Source organism: Neoarius graeffei, chromosome 19 (assembly GCF_027579695.1).
Source record: "Neoarius graeffei isolate fNeoGra1 chromosome 19, fNeoGra1.pri, whole genome shotgun sequence".
In the NCBI taxonomy this organism is placed as follows: Eukaryota; Metazoa; Chordata; class Actinopteri; order Siluriformes; family Ariidae; genus Neoarius; species Neoarius graeffei.
This window is the reverse complement of record NC_083587.1, coordinates 3288977-3304700: the sequence shown is the minus strand read 5'-3', so window position 1 is coordinate 3304700 and position 15724 is coordinate 3288977. Positions and strand designations below refer to the sequence as shown.

Sequence of the window (15724 nt, the reverse complement as noted above, 5' to 3'; positions counted from 1 at the left end):
ATAGTGATCCAGTCAAAGTTGGTAACTCTGGGAGATTATTTATGTTTAATACAGTAGCATGGTGAGGCGCATATATTATTGTTCAGACATATTTTGAATAAGATGAGATAATGATCTGATATAACTTCAGACTGTGGAAGTATGACTATATTTTCTATATTTAACCCGAATGTTAGTATTAGATCAAGAGTGTGACCACCATTGTGGGTAGGTCCTATGACATTCTGATTAACCCCTACTGAATCTAAAATTGACACGAATGCTGTTTTCAAAGGGTCTTCTGGGTTATCAAAGTGAATATTAAAATCTCCAATAACAAAACATTTGTCTAAGGAAATGACCAGGTTTGTGATAAAATCCACAAATTTAGAAAGAAACTCAGAATATGGCCCCAGGGGCCTGTAAATAATAAGTAACAGAATTGACAGGGTGGACTTATTTTTTGAGACTACATACATTATATTCATAGGAAGAACTTCAAATGTATTAAATTTATTGCCAGATTTTCGTGTTATGCCTAGATAATCATTATAACCATGATGCCTCCTCCTCCTCTGCCAGTTTGAGAAGGCTGGTGTGTATAATTGTATCCAGGAGGACTAACTTCATTTAATGCTATATATTCATTTGGCTTAATCCATGTTTCTGTTAAACACAGTACATTAAACTCCTGATCAGTAATAAGTTCATTAACCATTAGCGCTTTAGATGTAAGAGAGCTAATATTTAATAGCCCTACCTTGAAATCAAAAGTGCTGGCAGTGGCTGTACAGTCAGTATGATCTAATTTTATATTGATTAGGTTATTAGAACAAACTGAGTATTTCTACTTTTTTGAATAGTTCGGGGAACAGACACAGTCTCATTGTAGTGGACCCTGAGTGACGACTCTGTGCAGCTAGCAGACAGTTGGTTTAACCTGTTTGTCTGCTCCCTGGCCTTGGCTCTGGATTGTCATAAGTTAACTAGGCCTGTTCTGAGATGATGAGCTATGCTGCAAGAAATGAGAGCAGCACCTTCCCGAGTGGGATAGATACCGTCCCACCCTAACAGGCCAAAAATGCCCTCAAAATTATCTATAAAGTCCACACTGTTTTCAGAGCACCACTTGGACAACCAGCAGTTCAGCAACCATAACCTGCTGTAAGCTACATCGCCGCGCCACATTGGGATGGGGCCAAAGCATACTACCGCATCGGACATCGCTTTTGTTCATTTAAACACCTCTACAAAGTTACTCTTAGTAACCTCATACTGACGAAGGCATATATCATTAGCTCCTACATGGATAACTATCTTTGAGAACCTGTGCTTGCCTTGTGTTTGACAACTTGTTCAGTGATGATTAGGATGCTTTAATATGGATGAACCCTTTAGAATTTTCTATATTTCTGCATAAATATGACCTAAAACAACATCAGGCTTGTACAGTTATACAGGGGCTAACACCATCTGGGCCTGCTGATTTTCCTGCATGGAGTCTCTTCAGCTGTCTTCTCACTTTCTCCTCGCTGACGATTGGTGTGGAGGTGGGGGAGGGATGAAGATGTTTCTGGGGGCGGGGTACTCAGCCAGGGGTCTGTTGAGGAGGTGCGACCGAGATCCTGAAATGGAGATGAAGTTGGGCAAGAAGAGGCGGGGGAGGGGCGAGAATGTGAAGTGTGTGGTTGTAGCCATCCCGCAGAAGAGTGGTGGTGGTGGTGGGTTGGGGTCACGCCATCAAATCTGTTGAAATAAAGATTCGGCTCATTTGCCGTTTCCACATTGCCATCCTGTCCTTCATTGCTGGTTGGCTTGTAACCAGCGATGGTCTTCATTCCACTCCACACCTCTCTACACCGGTGGGTAGACAGTAGGTGTGTTATGCTGCATGAGCAGCAGTTCAAATAGATGCAGTCTGCTGGCTTTATGTGCCTCAGAGGAGTCTTCTTTATTATTCCGCCCATGTTGTGCTATGCATCAGTTCCACTGGAAGCAAACAGCCCCAGAGAATTTTAGCTTCTAGCAGAAAAAAAACCCAGCACAGACATGTTCAGAACAACCAAATGGGTCCAGGCATGAAACATTACACTTTTTAAAATGACATTATAATTGTTATTTGTAGAAATGTGTGAGGGTTTGGTTGGGAAAGGCGTCTTCCACCCTGAAACTCCACTCCAGTCCAGGTGGTGGCGCTAACGCGTCCAGTAGCTGCTTCTCCAACCGACAGAAAACACTGGAGAAGAAAAAGAAGAGGGAAAAATTAAAAACCCGCTGCTTCCATGAACCGCATCAGCCTCTCGGTTTATAAAAATAAAAGCGCGTTATTGTGTCTGGCTCTGAGGATTTAAAACCCTGAGGTAAGTTAAACTGAAGGTGTGTGGTCGAATCCCTAATCCAGCTCCACTTCCCTGTTTTGGTGAACTCCGTTCAGTATGAAATAATGCCGTGTGCACTCTCGGTAGTGCACTACTTATCCACTCAGGAGAGAGCTGTAGTTTGGCTAACCTGTTTAGTTGTATGTTTAAAGTATTTAAATAATCTTCACTTAAAGCTATTTCCATCACGTTATTTTTTTTTTCTAAATTGCAACTTCCTCGCCATTCCAACTTTTATTTCTCGGAATTCCAACTTTTATTTCTCAAAATTCCGACTTTATTCCTCACAGGCTTTTTTCCCTCTTTTTTTTATTTTTATTTAATTTTATTTTTAATATTTTAAAGCCAATCAGGCAGCCTCACCCCCTCTGCAGTGTATTAAGCAGAAAGCTTTACACATTGAAAATGAAGATGGATGAAATCATAGGGGACTGTTTTAGGCATGGTTTCCCCAACCGAGAAATCTTGTTACTGGAAGAATCGTATGGTGTTGAGCTCTAAGCCTCTGATCCCTGGAGAGAGAGAACTCTGTCTAACGATGAGCTCTGGCAGCAACGAAACTTCTTACTTTAACTCAAGGCTAAAGGCCCAACTCGCAAAGCTCTGTGTTCTGTTTCCGCGCTGGTTTTATTCTTAAAGTTAAAGTGCCCAGGAGTGATTTGTGTCTCCACTGCTCTGATGCTTCTTTCAGGAGGTTGGTCTGCTCGCTGCGATTCTTCATCCGCCATGCTGTCTTCTGTTCACAAAACCAAAAAAAAAAAGTTGCATCTGTAAGAAGTGTAGATTGTTGACTGAGGGTAATCCTAATCGCGTCATAACTGATCATGATTTAGCTGAGTTCATGTGGAGAGTTTGGCCAACATTATTACCTCTGCCGAGGAGGTTGTGCATTCAGTGCAGTTTATTGTCCAATACATTGACACTATTTGTATAATCCTTTTAACAATAGGCATTATCACAAACCAGCTTGAAAGAAAAATACAGATTTTAAATGACTTAATTAGCACCCTGGTATAACGATGACACTTGCACATTAAAACAGACCACTCGAAAACTGGAATGTAAATGGCGTCAAACAAAATTGGTAGCGTTCAAATTAGCGTGGAAGGAGAGCTTCCTGAAGTATAGAAAAGCTCTTAGTGCTGCGAGATCAACATTATCTCTCCTCCCTAATAGAAGATAACAAAAATAATCCTAGATTCCTGTTTAATACTGTAGCAAAATTAACCAGGAATAAGTCCACTATAGACGCATGCACACCTGCAGTATGTAGCAGCAACGACTTCATGAATTTTTTCAATGACAAAATTGAAAATATCCGACAAAAAAAATTCTAACTACTAATTTAAGGTCAGGCAATTTAAGTAGCCCTGTAGTTAACAATATAACTATTATATCAGCAATTAGAATGTTTTACTCCCCTTATACAGGGCTCGACATTAACGGTTGTCCGCTTGTCCGGGACAAGTGATACTATATGTCAGACAAGTTCATCGTCTCAGTTACTTGTCCGATCGGACAAGTGCCAAAATACGCCGATATTCGGGTTACATATCAAATTTATCAGTTTATTCACACGATTTCCGAAGCATCTCACTCGACATATTGTTTTGATGAATCGCCGGATGTTTCTCTTCGGAAACAGCGATGTGCGCATGCGCAATATTCCGCTCGTGAAACCGGCCAATTGAGGTTTTTCACCTGACGTCACAGGGTCATGTGACGCCCCGGTGTCTGCCGTTTTGAAGGTCAAGCTAGCTAATGTCAACAACATAGCAGCTGGTATGTTACTGTAGCAATGTTTACATTCAGTCATTTGGATGACTGTTAAAACCTTTCAGTCTCAAGTTTTTCCTTTACTGTATTTACTAGTTTACTGTAATTATGATCCGGCAGCTATTTACACCGGATCCAGTGTAAATAGCTGCTGGAGCGCGCTCCGGCTTGCTCCCCCTCAAATTAAGCAGCGAGCTCCGGCTTGCTCCCGGAGTGCTCCTGCTGAGGTTCCGGAGCGCGCTCCGGCTTGCTCCCCCTCAAATTAAGCAGCGCGCTCCGGCTTGCTCCCGGAGTGCTCCGGCCGAGGTTCCGGAGCGCGCTCCGGCTTGCTCCCCTTCAAATTAAGCAGTGCGCTCCGGCTTGCTCCCGGAGTGCTCCGGCCGAGGTTCCGGAGCGCGCTCCGGCTTGCTCCCCCTCAAATTAAGCAGCTCGCTCCGGCTTGCTTCCGGAGTGCTCCGGGAGCAAGCCGGAGCGTGCTGCTTAATTTGAGGGGGAGCAAGCCGGAGCGCGCTCCGACAGCTATTTACACTGGATCCGGTGTAAATAGCTGCCGGATCATAATTACAGTAAACTAGTAAATACAGTAAAGGAAAAACTTGAGACTGAAAGGTTTTTACAGTCATCCAAATGACTGAACGTAAACATTGCTACACTAACATACTAGCTACTATGTTATTGACATCAGCTAGTTCTAACAGCTAGCTGCTAGTACACTGCTACAACACAGACACCGACCCTAATAATACAGTTCTTGGTCATTGCCTGGTAACAGCAAATTTATAACGGGCCATGTCTCAACAGACTAAGAAGTTATTTCAATGACATTTAATACATGGATTAAAGTTTTCCGTCGCTACGACGGATTTCCGTCAACTGGGAGCGCTAAAGGTCAATAATGAGAGTGATGCAGATCCGAGGGAAAAAAGGGTGACACCGATGTGATTTAGAACTTCACCAAGCTGCTGTGATTGCCTGTTGTTGAACTCTTTCTTATGCTATGTTTGAGTATATGTAAAGGAATAAGTTGTTGCGCTAGATAGGCATAAATAAATAAATACAGCCTCCGCTACTGTCTAGTCCCGGGGAGGCTCGGCGTAGGCCACTGATGAAACTATTTGGCTGTCCTACTACTAGGCAACTAGGTTACTTGTCTACTACTAATACTAGGCCTTTTGTAGTAGTAGTAGTAATAATGATATTTGCCTATTGAAAGGTGATCGGGTGAAAAGTTGAAGCCGCAGCAAGACCTTTGCTATTATAGGGATAGTTCGGGATTTTTGACATGAATCTATATGGTATCCCCGTCAGCAGTGTCGTGCATCCACACTGACTTACCCCCGACAGTGTTCTGTGAGCCTAGATATTGTACAGTGTTGGTCAGTGCACAAGTAGTTCCGGCAGGTTTCCTGGGGTCTGCAAAGTAACACGTTTTTCTTCTCAAAACAGCTCGTGTTCGAATGAGTGATTTATTAGCATAACAAAACCCTTGTAGTCCAAAAAGTCACACCTTGTAATTGCTTGGGGCTACTTTCTCTCAATAGCGATCAGTGCGCGCTGTCACTGTTAACAGTTGTGTGCGAGCTAGCCAACAACTTTCATTAGTTGTTCGACAGTGTTTAGCAGCAGCAAATTGCTTTCCTCCTCAGTATACAAGTGCGCTTCCATGGCAGGGAAAAAGAAACTACCACTGCTGCCTATGTAGTGCCCTATTTATACAAATAGGAGTCATTCAGGATTCAGCCATGTTTTTGCTCCGTGTCATGGCTGAATCCTGAATGACTCCTATTTGTATAAATAGGGCACTACATAGGCAGCAGTGGTAGTTTCTTTTTCCCTGCCATGGAAGCGCACTTGTATACTGAGGAGGAAAGCAATTTGCTGCTGCTAAACACTGTCGAACAACTAATGAAAGTTGTTGGCTAGCTCGCACACAACTGTTAACAGTGACAGCGCGCACTGATCGCTATTGAGAGAAAGTAGCCCCAAGCAATTACAAGGTGTGACTTTTTGGACTACAAGGGTTTTGTTATGCTAATAAATCACTCATTCGAACACGAGCTGTTTTGAGAAGAAAAACGTGTTACTTTGCAGACCCCAGGAAACCTGCCGGAACTACTTGTGCACTGACCAACACTGTACAATATCTAGGCTCACAGAACACTGTCGGGGGTAAGTCAGTGTGGATGCACGACACTGCTGACGGGGATACCATATAGATTCATGTCAAAAATCCCGAACTATCCCTTTAAGCCTTTTGTGGGTTAAATAGGCTTCGGCAGAGAACGTTCTGGAAAGGCTGTGTTTTTCTTTGGTTTGATTAGCCTACGATTTAATCTTTAAACATTATGGTTTCAGCAGTTCGCTTAAACATTGGAGGCTGTAGAGTCGGGCTGCAAGATTTCCCGACACTTGTTTAAGATGACAAACTTCATAGTAAGGAGAAAATAATTCCACAGTATTTAGTGCCTCGTCAGTCTCAAAAATTAATAGTGAAGGAGCAACGCGAATTAAGTCCCAAAAAACCATCTCGTAGGCCTATATTTTACATTTTCAAAAAAGTCCGGAATTGGAAGTCAGTCAGTGGAGTGTAATGAAGTGTCTCATTCACTAAGCACAAAAGGTTGGAAAACAGTGGAGAAAACAGCTATTGCTTAAATAGGCTACTAATGTTTTACATTAGTAATTTAATGTATGTGACAAATAAATTAAATAGATTAAATAGATAAAGAAGCGAATACTCCGAAGCTCAAAATTCAGGAAAGTGGCTCCGGTGTCGCAAGTGCACAAGAACAGTTATTTGAAAGTTAATCTAATGAATTTGTGCTTGCGCGTGCGATTTCATGAAGAACCGGGACAGTTGGCATTCGGTGAAAGATTCACACTTATGACTCATTATATTCGCGCGCGCCCTCTCGCCCACTGCTGCTTCGTTTTCCCGATTTACACGCGTGTCTGAAGATGGAGTTTTCAGAAATCTCCACTCTGCCCCGAGTTTGCGAAAGTAGCTGTTTTCAGTGACTGAAACCTTGAATGAGCGGTGCAACCGAATAAATAAATATGCATCTTTTTTATCCGGCTACATGTAGGCTATCACTGCGCAAAGCCTCTTATGTTGAAATGGTAGTAATATTTGTTAAAATAATAGTAGGCTAATTTCCACATTAATCGGTAAAATGGCACAAGGGATGTGATGGGGGGATGGCCGTTTTATAAGGGGGATGATTTGAGATTTTTATTTCAGAAGGGGGATGCCTTCCCCCCCCCCAACTCGAGTACTGCGTATAAGGCCATATTTCACCGGACACAGGCCCTTCGATTTCCATCACTAGAGCGCGTCAAATTACTTTCGGTTTTTCCAGCATGGAGACACTTCTTTTAAATGAAGGCACGGATGTGTCAGACATCAACAAAACGGTAAAGAATAAGTGGAGATGGGCTTGGCGAAATGAAATGGGCGATAATGGCAAGCCATTTAGTTCATGGTGCAAAAAGATGAAAATGGCAGGTGTGTGCTTTTGTGTCGTTTGCCATAAAAAAAAAAGTCTATGGAAGCAATGGCAAAAAAACTAGATGCCTTTAGCTTCACTGCGAAAAAGCAGAAAAAGTGAACTTTCACTTTACTTTTCTTGCAAGTTCTTTCTGTTCCACTCTTTTGAAAGCATGGTTCAAGTTCGACTGCACTTGCACTTTTCTCTTAACCACTGTTGTGCATTACTAAAGTATTGTTGAAATAAATTTGCATTTTTCGCTGAAAACTTGATGTTTCATCATTTATAGCCAGTAATGACAGTGGTAAAGTCTTGCCTTAGCTTTAGTCATTGTTAAAATTATGTAAATGTACTATAAGTAGGGGCCGAGGGGATAATGGACAACACGGCGTTTAAAATTTGACGCATCGCTGATGTGGTAGGGGCCAACGACATGGAGCTTTTTTTTTTCAGTCAGATGATTTTTTTTTTTTTTTTGCTTTAATCCATGTTAATAACATTTTGTTTATCCTGAGGACTGAAAGTAAATGAAAATGTGAACAAACCTTAGCTGTAATAAGATGGCGACCACCGGCTCCAGGGACGACCCGCTGATGTAGGCATGTTACCCAGCCTGACACAAAATATTTGTAGGCATCCAAACTCTTATACGCTTTCAGATCAATACCTGTGTATGGCGATGGGTTTTTAACGACATAGGTATACAGATCATGTGGGCCGAAGTCAGGTAAAGACGAGGGCTTTGTGTACTTCCGTATGTCAGTGAACAATCCTGGTGGAAGCAGGTAAACGTCATTCTCTAAGCCTGCTAACCTCAATTTTTGCAAATACCTCTCCCTTTACTCGCCCTGTAAATGCCCTACGTCGCTGGATAGTGAAGGTGTTTTCTGCATCTCGCTCCTTTTTCTTTTATGTTTTTCGTTTGTCGCCTTCCTCGCATTCAAACTGATTCGAGCCGTGACGTCCAAAATGGCAGCCTAATGATGCATCACATGACTTGGTCACGTGGGTGAAAAACCTCAATACCGCTTCATGTATTTGAGCTGAAAAGTAAACGGTAATTTACCAGACCCTCCAGGATTTCGCGATGTTGTGATTTGCAACTTCAACGCAAATTCAACCAATCCCCGTGAATTCAGGGCGGTGTTGCAATTATATCCAATCACCGCAACTTTCCCACAAATTTGACCAATCGTTGGTGACGTCGACAAACTACCTTCCGCCTTACTTCCGTGTTTCCATTCAAGAGAAGCAGCATGTGCGAGTCAGTGTTTATATAGGCTTAAATTCTGTTACTGAAAGTGTTATGTTTACAGTGAAGGACTGTGCGCACTTTATTTTTTTACTTAATACAAGAAATTAATGGATGCCAACGTTTTTGCCAACATGGTATTTTATTTTCCATTGTTTAGGCAGCTTCAGCATCATACTGTGAGATTCTGTTCAAATTGTTTTTTTTTTTTCTATGAAGCCTGAGCCATTGATTTTATTAGTTTATAATTATTGTTTAATTTAGTCTTCAGGAGAGACTGCCTGCACACAGTACTAGTATTAGTTTTTTTTTTTTCTTACATGAAAGCTGAGGCATTTATATTATATTTTAAGGTAACTTCATGTTGTGCTGTGAGGTTCTCTGCACTTTAACTTTTGAACCAACAGGTGCATTTGGATAAGTAAAGCCTATTTTTCTGCATTTTTGTAGTCCTGGTAATCTTTTATATTGGTAAAGTTGTTTATAGGACCATTTCTCAGTGTCTTTGTTTTTTTAATCAATAGTTTTTCAGTAATAACTTAATATTTAACATATCACTCAATTTTAATCACAAAAAGAGAAAATCGCAACAATTTCTCGCAACTTTCACTTCCTCCCGCAATGTAATCGCAACAAAAACCTAAAAAACACCGCAACTTTCATCGCAACCATACAGGAGCCAAAATGAATAATTAGACAACAATTAATCAGTGGAGGATATATATTCAAAGTTAATAATTTAAAAATGAAAATGTACTGTATAATTTTAATTTTCTGGTTTTCAATTTCTCATAAATTAATGATTGATGGAGTCCAATTTTTTTCTGCAGTGAATAGATTGTGTTAAAGTAATTCTGGTGAAATTAGTTTATTACAAATGGTTTGTGTTTTTTTTTTTTTTTTTTTCTCAAATTTTTCTTCGGACAAGCCAACTTCACATTCGCACAAGTAAATTTCCTTTCAACTTGCCCGACAGGACAAGTGGTTTCAAAAGTTAATGTAGAGCCCTGCCTTATACCCCTTTTCAACCAAAGCAGTTCCAGGGCTGGTTCGGGGCTGGTCCTGCTTCACAACTCGTTCAACTTGCGAGCCAGCTGAGAACCAGTTTGCTTTTCCATAGCTCGGGGTGCTAAGGGGAGCCACGTCAGTTATGTTTCTGTATATGTCAGTTACGTCGCTGCGTTTGAATAAACCTTGGCGCGAATATCGAAGCAACAACAACACGGAGAAGAAGAAGCAGCAACAACAATAATGGATGACTTCGCGTTTGTACAGCTGCTGCTTCTTGTTGCTTAAAAATGGTGACCTTTCGCAGTCTTGCTATTGTTGTTGGTCTTAACAACTCCGCAAGCCTGTGGTAACGGTGGCAAGGAAAAACTCCCTCAGATGATATGAGGAAGAAACCTTGAGAGGAACCAGATGCAAAAGGGAACCCATCCTCATTTGGGCAACAACAGACAGCATGACTATAATATTAAGTTTTAACATGAAGACAGTTTCGTTGATGTAACTCTTCATTGATGGAAACTTGAGTGCAAAACTTTTCATGACAACTGCAGTCCTAAAGTTAGCAAGTCAACTGTAGTCCTCAGCCATAAAAGCATTACTGTAAGTGTCCAGAGCGTCCTCCGAGTGTGACTTTCAACTGTCTTCATGGGGCCGTCCTCCACAGGAGCGATGCGATGAGACTCCAACCAGACACAGGGCACCAGGATGGATCAGGCAGGTCTGAGGAGCAGAAGAGGTCAGCATCTCGATCCCAGGACCGACATGTAACTCAGAGGGACAGATTTTGGGGGGAGGGAGAGAAAACACAGGTTGTTAGGTATGCCCAATGTCACCTGAATAAGTGGAGGCAACAGGTGTCAATGTCTAAAAATAACACAAGTATTAAGTCTGTGTGGTAGGCTCGCAGAAATGAGAGTCCTGACATCAGGCATAATACACAGCAATGGCATGTTAATATGGTTAAAAAATATCATGACCTGCTCTGGCTGGATGCTTGATTGGGTGATGTGAGCACACTCCTGAGCAATGAGACAGTTGGACTTATAGATCAGAGTGAGTGCAGGCAGATGGGACCCTTAGGGCTGGCCAAGACAATTCAGTTACATTTCACTGGGTCTGGGACATGCGACAGAATGCCCTGCAGTCTACGAGAGACAGTCGAGGTCTCCACCCTCTCCACCAAAAGATTTGGGCCATTTTCAAAAAATTGTACCAATTACGGTAAAGAAATGAAAAAAAAAATTGTCACTCTTTCTGTCTATAAATGTACAAAAAGATTGCCGATTGATTAAAATCAAGTCCTACTAATCAGCAAAGCTAGATTCCTATTATTTTTATAAAAAAATTAAATTTTTCTGAAATCGTGGCTTTCTTTACCGTTACCATACCAAAAAAGCTTTTATTGTATTTCATCTGGTACACAATGACTTAAAATATTTTAAATTCAATTCTATTTGGCCCGGAAATCTAGAGAAAAACAGACATTTATGCATGATTTTCTCTTTACCGTTACCAAAGTTTCTTTACCGTTACTAGGAATGGCAAAGGTAAAGAGGTGTCTCATTCTCTTACAACACAGCATGACAGTTATGCTTTCAAATAATTGCTTATATTTCATCACTCAAACTTAATCAACAACTACAAATAGTTTCTATTTGATCACTGATGTCTATAAGATGATATGTGCATCACGGTAAAGAAAGTATATTTGTGTGACATGAGTAATTAATGAAATGTTTTGCTCACCTTTCAGCCTCCACTGCCTCAAAAAAATTCAAAATGGAGTCCCAACATCCTGGCACTTCAGGATGTCGAACAGCTCCCTCTTTAGCAAGCACTAGGAACTAATTATTTTCAAAAATGTTTTTGGGTAACGGTAAAGAAACTAAAGTAACACAACAATATTTTTTGAATTTATAAAAAAAAAACAAATCAGATAACCTACTCAATACTTTTGTTTAAACACCTAATTAGTTATTTTTGTGAAAAATAAAATTTACTCCTGAGTAAGTTCAAGAATGTAAGATATATTTATGAATAATTAGTTTTTGCATTGGTAACGGTAAAGAAAAATTATAACATAAATCACTCTTATTTTTCTTATTAAATAAGATAAAAACTTCAGTATGAAAATGTAGAGAGGTTTTTATTGTCTGCAGTTATGTGAATCATTTTTCAATTAAACCCCTCTGTTTTGATGAGAAACTGAAAAATAAGTGAAGACGACTTCTTTACCGTAATGGGTACATTTTTTTTTTTTGAAAATGGCCCATTTCCTGTTGACTCCATGTAACTCAGAGGGACAGATTTGGGGGGGGGGGGAGAGAGAGAGAGAGAGGGAGAGAAAACACAGATTGTTGGGTATGCCCAATGTCACCTGAATAAGTAGGAACAGTATACATATTGCACTGAGTACAAGCACTGAAGTAATTGAACTGCTTCTAAAAATAATAAATTCTTCTCTTACAATTGGCTATGTACCCAAATCCTTTAAACTTGCAGTTATCAAACCCCTGATTAAAAAAACCTGGCACTGATCCCTGTCAGCTGTCCAATTACTGGCCAATATCAAACCTCCCCTTTATCTCCAACAGCCTAGAAAAAGCTGTGGCACAGCAGTTATGCTCATATTTACATCGGAATAACGTCCATGAAATGTATCGGTCGGAATTTAGACCTCATCATAGCAGTCAGTGCGTTTACATGCACGTAGAGAAAATCAAATTTCTGCCGTAGCTCGACTGAAATCGAAATTCTAAATGCCATGGAACCTGAAATCGAACCGAACTGGATTTCTCGTAATCGAGCTACGCGACCTAGATTATGCGATTGTAGCCGAGCTACTTGGTGCATGTAAACCCTATCGAGCTACGTAGTCGAGCTACTTACTTCAGCACTGCCCCTTCCGGAAGAGACGAGTGACGAGATCACAAGCGGGAAACACAACAGCCTCGGTTGGCATGACAACAGTAGTAGTAGCGAGCAGCAGAAGAGGTCAGAGGGAAGAGATCGTCGTTCTTCTTGTGAACACGGAACTGATAACTTTGTTTATACTCTTGAATAGCTCTTCTTCATGATGACAACCGGAAGTGTACCAACACGATGGGGCGTGTAGCGCCACCTGTGGCTCGGGTGCACAGTGTACCTCGCACAATACCTCGATTTCCTTGTGTGCATGTAGGATTGGATTTCTCTGGCACCCCTGCTGGGACCCTTAGCTCAGTTACCGACAGTAGCTCGATTTGGATGTGCATGTAAATGCACTGACTGAAACAGCTCTGGTTAAAGTAGTAAATCAGGGTTTCTCAAACTTCTTTGCTCTGGGGCCCAGTAATGTTAGGCCTTGGTGCCTACGCCTCTGTGCAACCCCTGAAATAACCCCCCCCCCCCCCCCCCCCCCCACACACACACACACACACACACCGTGTGCGCCTCCATGGATGGATGGATGGATACATGCATGCATACATACATTTATTATTATTATTCATTTTATTTTTTTTTGTTAGTAGTACTTGTTACAAGTAGCAGGCTTATACCAGCATAACAATATTTTGGCTAAATAAGACCTAACAGGAGTGCATTGGCAGAATTGTAGAAAACTGCCAAATGACCAGTAACTGTCCAAAGATATGCCATAATAATAATAATTTATTATTATTAGGCCTATTATTATTTTTATTATTGCTTAGGCCTAAACTATTATTAAACAAGGGAAACTAACAGAAGTGCTTTGGCTTTGAGATTATTGCCAAATTACAAATTATATGTAGGCCCAATAATTTGACGTTATTATTATTATTATTATTATTAATAACCTATTACCTATTATTATTTGCGTAAGAACCATTAAACCAAGATTTTTTTTTTTTTTTTTTTTACTTTTGTGTTTTAGATTTTTTTTTTTTAAACTACATCTTTGAACTTGAAGCACTGCCAAACAGTGCTTCAATAACATATACACACTTATAAAAAGGTCTACCAGAAACATGGGACCTCAAACCGAGAAACCTAAAGACCCCCTGTAGCCCTAATACTGACTGATTACACAGTCCCAGTATGAAGAAGGGTGAACTGAACGTAGGCTACGTGCTGACTTTTAACCTCAAATGACAGGCCCAGTCACCCACAGAGATTTGGTAAAAGAAAAGTCAGCATTCTAATGCGAAGGATGTCCCTGCTTTCTCGCCACTTACAGGTCGAAACGAGGAAGACGGTGACAAGGCCACTCGGAGCGTGTTTTCTGAGTTGAGCCTGTTTCGGTATTTTGTCTTTGTGGCTGTCAAATGTGAAAATGCGGTCTTGCAGAGGTATGTTGAATGGAAAGGCATCAGTGTTTTCACTGCCATCTCACTCAGCTGGGGATATTCATCGCAGCATGACAGCCAGAATTCAGACAGAGAAAGTCGACCAAATCTCGACTGCAGACCAGCATCGCACGAAAGCTCCAGAAGTTTATCCTGCACCACAGGTGGCAAAGCTCTTGTTTCTGGGTTGGTGAACGGATCTCTTACCCATTGCTTTTCCGTGAGATGGGATTTTGAGGGGAAGTATGAATCAACATGATGCAGTGTTTCGGTAAGGTGTTGCGCAATCACTGCCGGCACCTGCCCCAAATCCACACCTTCATCAGCCAGAGACGACAGACAGCCGAACATGTCAAACACACCTCTATTAACTCTGTAGGTCCAGACTGAGAGCTTCTTTTTGAAAGCCATGATTTTATCATTGGCTTGAAAAATGTCACACGCTTGGCCTTGGATCGACAGGTTTAGCATATTGAAATGGTCCAGGATGTCAGAAAGATAAGCTACCTTTTATAAGCCAAGACTGATCTCGCAGGTGATCGGCAAGATTGGACCGTTTATTTGTCAAGAATGCCTCAACCTCATGCCTCAACTTGTACACTCTGTTCACCACTTTACCCCGTGACAACCAACGAACCTCGGAGTGCAAGAGCAGATGAACATGATCTGCACCCATCTCATCACAGAGCTGTAAATAGATGGGAATTTGGTGGATTGGCCTTAATGAAGTTCACTATTTTGACCACTTGATTTAAAACTTCATGAAGCTCTGTGGACAGGCGTTTAGAGACAAGTACCTCTCGATGAATAACACAGTGCGTTGCCTGCACTGATGGAGAAATGGCTTTTACCCGAGCATCAACTCTGTTGTGCCTGCCGGTTATAGCTGCTGCCCCATCTGTGCAGACACTGACGCAACGCCCCCATATCAACCCATGCCCAGAGATGTACCCATCAAGCATACGGAATATTTCTTCAGTGGTTGTGGTCCCTGGAAGCACCTTACAAAACAAAAAATCCTCATGAAACCGGCCCTCATGAGCATATCTGGTGTAGACCAGAAACATAGACAAGTTCGAGAGATCTGTGGTCTCATCCAGTTGAATGACAAACCAGTCAGATGACTTCGCCCTTTCTAAAATTTGCATTTCGATGTCTGCCGCCATATCGTCAATTCGATGACAGATTGTGTCATTTGACAGAGGAATTTCTTTTACTCTGGCTGCAGCAGCCGGACCCAACACCTCACTACAAGCAGTAACAATTCAATTCTCTGTATGTCCTGCACATATGGCATTATTGATAATAAAGTTGACTTGAACTTAACAATCGAAGGCATAATTAGCTTCTCAGTTGTGAAGGGTGCCTGACATTTGAAAATGTGGTGTGAAATCATGTATGATGCCTTTGTTAGCTTTTCATTCTCGGTCAAATTACTTTTCAGCACTTTAGTTTGGGTGGCCAATTCATCACGTTTTCTTCTGAAAAAATCCTCTGATTTATCCTTGAGATGCGAATGTTTAGTTTCCAAATGCT

The 15724-nt window shown here is 41.3% G+C and overlaps 1 protein-coding gene across 1 annotated transcript in view; it reads left to right on the top strand.

Moving 5' to 3' along the window:
- Nucleotides 1-2223: 2223 nt before the first annotated feature.
- Nucleotides 2224-15724, top strand: part of LOC132867680 (zinc finger protein 709-like) — a 197027-nt gene continuing 183526 nt past the window's right edge. Inside the window, exon 1 of the mRNA XM_060900687.1 lies at nucleotides 2224-2339. The gene's annotated coding sequence lies outside the window, so the exon portion shown is untranslated. The remainder of the gene's footprint in view (nucleotides 2340-15724) is intronic.